The following is a 10599-nucleotide window of genomic DNA, read 5'->3' as shown; positions in this document are numbered from 1 at the left end:
TCGAATAATGAAAAAAAAAAAGCATAAACCACTTTAAAAAGTAAAGGAAATTTTATAGAAAAACAATTAAAAGGTGGGAGTTGGAGAAAACTTAATTGGAAGAGGAAATGACATAACTAAAATGATTAATTATTGACACGGTGGTTCAAAAAGTAAATTGTGAAATTTTAAAGATTTTTCATTCAATTATTTGTACTTATTTATTTACCATTAATTATGAGAGTAGTTTTTTTTTTAGGAAATTATGGGAGTAAGTTTTATGTATTATTCCTGTTTTGACAAAAAAACACATAAACTTAAAAAAACATACGAAGTACAATTTAGAAATCATACTATTTAATATTTACCCGAAGGGTCACTTTCGCTTCCTTTTATTATATGCCTTGATAATAGTTCATATAAAATGAAAAAGAAAAATATATGTTAGAGATAAATACTCGTGAATACAAAAATACAAATTCAAATAGGTTGATAACGAAAGTATTATAGTAAAATTACACCGCAATATACGTTTCATAACAAATTAAAAGAAATATTATAAGACTTCTATTTTGAGATCAACAATCATCTATTACTTATCAGTTTATACCTTACGTTTTTTTACCTTTAATTTTACCTCAGTTTCGTTCCTTTTGTATTTCTTCCCTCTTCAGATTACCCACGTGATGGTTTGCCTTATATTCATATAGGTTTCATGGTTCTTTAAAGTTATATAGAAAATACATTGAACAAAAGATAAAATATCAACCTGGCAAAAACATTACAAACGAATCAAAACATTGTCACATGTAAGTCACTTAAATTAAACCAACTGAAAAACATGAATTCAAATATAAAGCAAACTGGAAGCTTTTCCTCCTGTTCACTTGTGCGAATCTATGTGGATGCAAGCTAGAAAGTCTCTGGACTTGCCGGCTTTGGGTGGGTTGTTCTTGAGTCTGGTGGGGGGATTTATTTTGAGGGTTGTGTGCGCGGCAGGGCTGAATCGTCTCTTCAAGCGGAAGCCCTGGGAATCAAGCATGCTGTTACTTGGGCTAATCGTGCGGGTATCCTTCATCTGGAGTTTTCCTCCGACTGCCTTCAACTTTTGTCGCAATGGATGGGGACTGAAAGCACTCACCATCAAGTCAAAAGAATCATGGAGGACATTACTTTTTATCTCTTCCTCTTTTCATTGTCTATGTTTTAGCTATGTATGCAGGACTTGGAACAGCAAGGCTCATGGCTTGGCTAAGCAAGCCATGGGAATGCATTAAGAACCTTTCTTTTCAACTGCCAAAAAAAATATATAAAGCAAACGATTCATAAAACCAACAACATAACAAATTAAAATATACATTATTGGACACAACAGCAGCAACACCAACAACAACAACAACAACAACAACAACAACAACAACAACAACAACAACAACAACAACAACAACAACAACAACAACAACAACAACAACAACAACAACAACAACAACAACAACAACAACAACAACAACAACAACAACAACAACAACAACAACAACAACAACAACAACAACAACAACAACAACAACAACAACAACAACAACAACAACAACAACAACAACAACAACAACAACAACAACAACAACAACAACAACAACAACAACAACAACAACAACAACAACAACAACAACAACAACAACAACAACAACAACAACAACAACAACAATACTCAATATAATTGTAACACCCCGTAAATTTGAAGACCTTTATTATATTTTAAGAGTAATATTTTAATCTATTTTAATTTAATATTAATTTATTTGAAATAAAATTTATTTGATAAAGTATAAATTTATTTTATTTTGAAGAAATGTAATCATTTTTGATAGTTTAGAAATGTTTAAAAGTGATTTAAACTATATTTAAACCTTTTCCTTTGTTAAAATAGATTTCGGATAAAAGTCGTAAAATTGGGATTTTCCCATTTCTTACGGTCGTTGGGTAAACGAGTTTGGATATTGGGCATATGAGTACTTAATCTTTTAGTAAAATCGTGTTTAAGAACTTTACTTTTCTAAAATCGCGTTAACGAATATTTCTAATTTCCAAAGTAAAACGAACCAAAACGTAAACAAATGACACATCTCCCCATGTCTTTGGCTGGCCACCTACCCTCCATTTGTCCCCTCTTCCAATTTTCATTTCCTCCATAACTCAATCTATCTCCTCCTTCTCTCAAACACCAAAAACCCACTAAAAATCCTCCTTACAATCCCTAAATCCACCATAAGTCCTTCATTTCTCCACCAATTTGCATAAAAATTATATATTTGGAATCCTCTTTTCATCCTTCATCTACTAGTAAGCTTTATTTTCATTTCCCCCAATTTTTGTTTAAGACACTTTTTTTAGGGTTTCGAATTTAAGCTTAATAATTGTGTTTTTGTTGTTCTTATAGGTGAAGAATTTGAAGATGAGTTAGGTGACTCATATGTTGTTGAAGATGAAGAGTAATTTTGGGTTTTAGAAGCTTTCTCAAGTTATTACTTGTCTCTTTGCTAGCTTAAGGTAACTATTCCGAGTTACTCGACGAATTAATGTCACATTAGTAGTTGTATTTGTTGTTTGTTGTTGTTTGAGACGATCTTGTTGATAAATGAATGAATGGAGTAAGATGAGTATGCTTATGTTTAATTTATGTTACCCATTTGTATATTATTGTTTGGAACAAATTTGGATGAGGAATTATGTGTTGTGACAAGTCCGTGTTTTGGCTGGAACGCGTCAGTACCAGACCGAGACGGTTTCCAATGTTTCCAAAAATATGACAGATTGAACGGCGTCGAAAAATTAGGTGGTTTAGCCACTTGAATCACTCAATTCGGAGTCCGTATGAGTAAATGGCGTCGTTTTATCGATAAAATTTATAGAAAACTTTACCCTTGTGTGAGACGGTTATTTATGCTATTTTATTATGCGAGAATTTTGTGGAATTAGTTATTTTGTAAGTTGGAATATATTTTCTTATGTTGATAGTCTTTCACATGATAGAAATTGGAATAGTGCATGAAAATGATATTGTAATGAATTTTGTGATTTGGGCCAAAGTAGGCCAAGACTCTGAGCTTGGCCAGACTGACCGAACGAGTTTGGTCAAGCTAGGTTTAAACCAGTCAGCCTCGATTTGACCGATGACCCATCGCGGGACTCGGGTCGAGGGTTTGTCTTTGACGTGAGATTGGTTGTCATTGGATGTTTTATGTTATGCCTTGATATTTGTAATTATCATTTCACATGTTGGTTGTTGGATGCTTTGGATGCCTTATGCTTAAGTCTTGTTGCCTCTTTGCCATTTTAGCTTCTTCTCATGGATTATGGTACTGTTGGTTAGCTGGAATTTGGATTATTATTGATATTGGAGATATTGTTGGATTGTCAGCTGAATATGCTCTTGCGTAGCCTTTCATATGCTAGGGTGTGTATGATCATTTTTGTGTGCAAGTTTGGACTCTTTGCCCCTCTTATGGTTAAGTGGGTGTCCTACTTGTCTTGTGTGGTGTTGGTATCTTAGACCATCGTCATAGATAGGCCATTATAGTCTTTGACGAGTGTATGTTCACAGCTTAATAGCCTTTGTGTCTTAGCTTGGTGGGTTTATATCCAAGTTAGGGCATGACCTCCTGACGTACTCGTAGAAGTATGTGGTCAGCTTAAGTACTAGCCAACTCTTTGGTGGACTCCTTAGGGGTACTCATGTGTGTGATCATGGGTCTTGGATGCGGTATTTTCCGCATGTCGCTAGGTCTGCGCAGGTTTAGGACTAGGGTGTTTACCTTACCTCGTGGTATAGACTCGAGTTACAGAGTGACTATTGACTGTACTAGGAACTTATGCCTGTCTCTAGATATATTGTCCTTTCTTGTTTGATGATTCTATGAATTATAGAAGGTGAGATGCAAGCCGGCTATGGTTGATAGAGTTTGGATTCCTGGATGTTATGTGATTCACATGATAGTGTAGTATGAGTCGGTCTAGTATTCACATGCTAGGACTATGTGTTGTTTTATTGATTGTTCACATGATAAGCACAATTTTCTAGCATCTATATGCTAAGGCTATGTGTTATTCATATTCATATTCTTATGTTACATGTTATATTAATTATGACATTTCGTGGCTGGGAGAACTCGGAGTTACTCCCCACTGACTGTGGCTTTCGTATTTGTATAAAATGCGATTGACAGGTAGGTGATGCATATATGGGGTACATGGACGAGCTAGCGAGCAAAGTAACCTTGGGACCTAGATTGACTTTATTTTATTGTGACCCATAAACACTTTTTATGTCATATACCTTTTTTTTGGGACATATGTCTCCCTTTTTCATATTTGGGTTGTATAACTTTGTTTCGCGACTTTAGCGATGTTTTATTTATGAGATTTATTTTAGACCTTGCATGTTTGACACCTTCCCATTTGGATACACTTATAACTGGTTCAGGTTTTAAAAATTATAGGTTTTTACCCAAATGAACCTATTACAAACATATTCATGCAGTTTTATTCTAGAATTACGTGTTTATTTTTCCGCAATGAATGAGGGTGTCACAATAATCAAATAAATAAATTAAACCATAAAATATAATCCGCAACTTAGAAACTCATGACAAATGGTCATATTTTAAATAAATAAAAGTGAATAGAAACTATTATAAGTATTGTAGATTTTATAGTCATTACACAACCATAAATTCTCATATTTTAATTTAACTTTTAATTTATTTTGTGGTATTATTAAACAAGATAATTGATTGCCGAGGACCTCAAGAGATGAATTAAATAGGACAAAATGCAAATGAAAATTACGGGTGTTGAGTAATATAAGGAGTTTTAATAAAATTATTAAATATTATATTACAAAAATTAATTAAATAGAAAAAACTTTTAATTAATTTGGTATGTGTTAAGTATTATGAAGAGTTTTAATCAATTTATTACCATGTTTAAATAAAAGAAATTAAATAGGAAAATGTTAATAATGGTGGGTGTTCAATAATATGAAGAGGTTTAATTAATTTATTAACATGTTTTATTACAAAAATTTTAAAAATAATGAATTAAATAAGAAAATGTTAATAATGGTGAGTGTTTAGTAATATGAAGAGGTTTAATTAATTCCTTAACACGTTTTATTACACAAATTTCAATTAAAATATCAATTTTAATTATAAATTATGAAATTTATTTCCATGTTTTATTACAAAAATTTCAATTAAAATATCAATATCAATTATAAATTACGAAATTTGATGTAAATTTTGAAGGGTTATATAAATTTTGGAAGACAATATATTTAATATACAAAACTAATTTAAGAATAATGATAATATCCTTTAATATTATAGAAATAGGAGAATATTTTTAATTTATAGATAGATGATTTAAATTAATGTCATGTGATCGGGATTTGTATCGGGAATTAATAATAAATAATATGGAAATAATAATTATATCAATGATTATCATAATAATAAAGTTATGACAATAATAAGATAATTGGTGGAAATTCTAGTTATGGTAAGACTAGTAATATATGATAATAATAATAATAATACTAATAATATAATTTATAATGGTAATTCCTATAATAATTATAAAAAGGTAATTATAATAAGTTTCCTAATTGACCTCACATACTCTTCTTTAATCTTACCCTATAAATACCATAATAAATCTGAAAATAATTCATAAAAGAAGAAGGAAGAGATCTAAAAGAAAGGAGAATAAAATTAAGGAAGAGAAAAGCAAATGAATTAATTCATTATCGCCTCAAGGTAATATTTCAGACCGTCTTATGTATACTCTTTGCTATGCTATAATTTTTAATCTAGACCACCAGAGATCAGGCCGTAAGTACCGTTGTGACCGTGGAACACCAGGGATTGACCAGGACCCTACATTGACCACTGTTGACCGGCGGGAATGGGCTGTTATTAGGGTTTTCGCTTGGTGGTCATAGGTTGTTGGTTACACGATGAACACGGGTATTAGACCCTTAATTACGACTTGTTCTGACCTGTTTTGACCAGGGCTTGGGTTGGGACGGTTTCTGAGGTTGTGTCATGGGTCAAGGGTGGTTATGGGTGGTCGTTGATGGTGGTTAGGGTGGCGGTGTGGCTGGATTTACGCAAGGGTTATGGAGTGTGGTGTATGAAACCGTATATTGACGACTTGACTAGACCACGACTTGGGCAAGGGTTACAACAGGGGTTCGTGGTGGTGTTGGGTAGCTGATGGTGGTGGCCTCTAGCGGTGATTCTCGCCGGATTTTCCCAAGGGTGGTGGTGTGTATATGTTGCATCGCGTTATTGTCGGGTTTTGAACCTCCACCGTGACTGACTTAGGACCAGACCTCGGGCTTGGCTGCTGTCGGTGGTCTTACCGTGGGTCAGCGGAGACCACGGTGGTGGCTTCTGGTGGCGAATGCGGCGTTGGGTTGGTGTTTGTAGCATTGTCGGGTGTGGTTGTTTACATGTATGTTGGGTTCGTGTGTGGTGGTTACTAGGGCGAGTCTGGACGGCTGTGTGTGGTGTTGCTGCTGTGACTGGTGCGGGACTGGGTTGTAGGTATGGGTGGCCCACGGTGGAGGCGGTACAAAAGATAGGCTGCTAAAGGAGTGTTTGTAGGTGTGTGGGTTAAGGGGAAGACGTGTATATGGTGTGGGTTTTACATGGTTTTTGTAATTATTAGGTTGGGTGTCGGGGTTAGTTTTAAGACGGGTAACTCGGGTTTTAATGAGTAATTAGGTTTAAGACCCGTGAAATTCATGGGTTTAATTGTTTTAGTTTTGATATTTTTATCGTACTGTTAATATTAGTTCGAGCAATTAATTGTTGATCAATTTAAAAATATACAGTCTTGAAATTAGTTAGTTAATACCTTATTTCTTTGACAACTGTGGTTTATTTTTTTAAATCGAATCCTACAAGTGACAATGTGGTAGCTACTAATTTTGAGAAACTTGACAACGTTGCAATGACAAATACGACTCATTATATATACGTGTGTTTTACTCCGCAATATAATAATGTGAGTTTTTTAAATATTAAAAGTTGAAATCATCCATATATAATAAATTCCGTATGGAAAAAATTTCAATGACGCCTTATATGGTTGTAAACTCAATACCTCAGTATAGTCATCTCCAAATTATTTTCAGACCTCTCCATCAACCCTCCCATAGAAATATCTTTGAAGTCTTATCACCTCGTGCATGCTTCAAATTTTATTACATCCGAAAAACATTTATTATATCGATAGAAAAATATTAGATACGATTCAACGGTATGGTCGGTATCTACTCCATGTATTACGAATTAAATTTTCATTTCAATTGCTCAATAATCTAAAAAACTATATTCCCTAAATTCGAATTCTAAAAGGTTAATAAATTTTTTTAAGTTCCTTATTACTATTTCAAGAATTTGCTCCATCTTTTGTTATACTTATGTCCACGATCTTATATAAAAATAAAAATAGTATTAAAGATTATAAAATAATCTATTTCGGTTTTGGAAAAAAAAAACACATAAACTTAAAAATATACGGATTAGAATTTAGAAACCATACTATTTAATATTTATCTGAAGGTTCAGTTTCGCTTCCTTTTAGTACATGCCTTGATAATAGTTCATATGAAATGAAAAAGAAAAATATATGTAAGAGAATATTATACTGATGAATACAAAAATACAAATTCAAATAGGTTGATCGGAAAAGCACAATAGTAAAATTACACTACAATATACGCTTAATAATAAATTTAAAGAAATATTATAAGATCTCTATTTTGAGGTCAACGATCATCGAATAATGATAAAAAAAAGCATAAACCACTTTAAAAAGTAAAGGAAATTTTATAGAAAAACAATTAAAAGGTGGGAGTTGGAGAAAACTTAATTGGAAGAGGAAATGACATAACTAAAATGATTAATTATTGACATGGTGGTTCAAAAAGTAAATTGTGAAATTTTAAAGATTTTTCATTCAATTATTTGTACTTATTTATTTACCATTAATTATGAGAGTAGTTTTTTTTTTTAGGAAATTATGGGAGTAAGTTTTATGTATTATTCCTGTTTTGACAAAAAAACACATAAACTTAAAAAAACATACGAAGTAGAATTTAGAAATCATACTATTTAATATTTACCCGAAGGGTCACTTTCGCTTCCTTTTATTATATGCCTTGATAATAGTTCATATAAAATGAAAAAGAAAAATATATGTTAGAGATAAATACTCGTGAATACAAAAATACAAATTCAAATAGGTTGATAACGAAAGTATTATAGTAAAATTACACCGCAATATACGTTTCATAACAAATTAAAAGAAATATTATAAGACTTCTATTTTGAGATCAACAATCATCTATTACTTATCAGTTTATACCTTACGTTTTTTTACCTTTAATTTTACCTCAGTTTCGTGCCTTTTGTATTTCTTCCCTCTTCAGATTACCCACGTGATGGTTTGCCCTATTTGCATTCATATAGGTTTCATGGTTCTTTAAAGTTATATAGAAAATACATTGAACAAAAAATAAAATATCAACCTGGCAAAAACATGACAAACGAATCAAAACATTGTCACATGTAAGTCACTTAAATTAAACCAACTGAAAAACATGAATTCTAATATAAAGCAAACTGGAAGCTTTTCCTCCTGTTCACTTGTGCGAATCTATGTGGATGCAAGCTAGAAAATCTCTGGACTTGCCGACTTTGGGTGGGTTGTTTTTGAGTCTGGTGGGGGGATTTGTTTTGAGGGCTGTGTGCGCGGCAGGGCTGAATCGTCTCTTCAAGCGGAAGCCCTGGGAATCAAGCATGCTGTTACTTGGGCTAATCGTGCGGGTATCCTTCATCTGGAGTTTTCCTCCGACTGCCTTCAACTTTTGTCGTAATGGATGGGGACTGAAAGCACTCACCATCAAGTCAAAGGAATCATGGAGGACATTACTTTTATCTCTTCCTCTTTTCATTGTCTATGTTTTAGCTATGTATGCAGGACTCGGAACAGCAAGGCTCATTGCTTGGCTAAGCAAGCCATGAGAATGCATTAAGAACCTTTCTTTTCAACTGCCAAAAAGAAAAAAAAATATAAAGCAAACGATTCATAAAACCAACAACATAACAAATTAAAATATACTTTATTGGACACAACAGCAGCAGCAGCAGCAACAACAACAACAACAACAGCAACAACAACAACAACAACAACAACAACAACAACAACAACAACAACAACAACAACAACAACAACAACAACAACAACAACAACAACAACAACAACAACAACAACAACAACAACAACAATAATAATCGGCAATAATACTCAATATAATCAAATAAATAAATTAAACCATAAAATATAATCCGCAACTTAGAAACTCATGACAAATGGTCATATTTTAAATAAATAAAAGTGAATAGAAACTATTATAAGTATTGTAGGTTTTATAGTCATTACACAACCATAAATTCTCATATTTTAATTTAACTTTTAATTTATTTTGTGGTATTATTAAATTAGATAATTGATTGCCGAGGACCTCAAGAGATGAATTAAATAGGACAAAATGCAAATGAAAATTACGGGTGGTGAGTAATATAAGGAGTTTTAATAAAATTATTAAATATTATATTACAAAAATTAATTAAATAGAAAAAACTTTTAATTAATTTGGTATATGTTAAGTATTATGAAGAGTTTTAATCAATTTATTACCATGTTTAAATAAAAGAAATTAAATAGGAAAATGTTAATAATGGTGGGTGTTCAATAATATAAAAAGGTTTAATTAATTTATTAACATGTTTTATTACAAAATTTTTAAAAACAATGAATTAAATAAGAAAATGTTAATAATGGTGAGTGTTTAGTAATATGAAGAGGTTTAATTAATTCCATAACACGTTTTATTACAAAAATTTCAATTAAAATATCAATTTTAATTATAAATTATGAAATTTATTTCCATGTTTTATTACAAAAATTTCAATTAAAATATCAATATCAATTATAAATTACGAAATTTGATGTAAATTTTGAAGGGTTATATAAATTTTGGAAGACAATATATTTAATATACAAAACTAATTTAAGAATAATGATAATATCCTTTAATATTATAGAAATAAGAGAATATTTTTAATTTATAGATAGATGATTTAAATTAATGTCATGTAATAATAAATTGATTATCCATGTCACCTTAAAAATATGCAACATCACATTTAAATATGCCACGTCACATTAAATTTTAATCTAGGTGGCTTTTTGGATCCTACGTGGGTTTGTCTATGTGGCGTTTATTTCTCATTTTAGGGTAGCTTTTTAATTATATTTTATAGATTGGGTTTTACTTTAATAAACGGGTTTCGTATTATAATTAAAGCGGGATTAATTATACGAGATTATAATTAACGTAATTAATTAATTAATTAATTAAATTATTTAAACAAAGTAAATAGTTAGTAATTGTAAATATTATAATATTTTGGTAGGTGACGATTTGTGAAGAATTTATAATCGGGTTCGTGTGCTTTACTATTGGGTCGCTTGAGCTGCTTAATTGGA

This window comes from Silene latifolia, chromosome X (assembly GCF_048544455.1).
Source record: "Silene latifolia isolate original U9 population chromosome X, ASM4854445v1, whole genome shotgun sequence".
Classification (NCBI taxonomy): Eukaryota; Viridiplantae; Streptophyta; class Magnoliopsida; order Caryophyllales; family Caryophyllaceae; genus Silene; species Silene latifolia.
Note: the sequence above shows the minus strand (reverse complement) of the source record.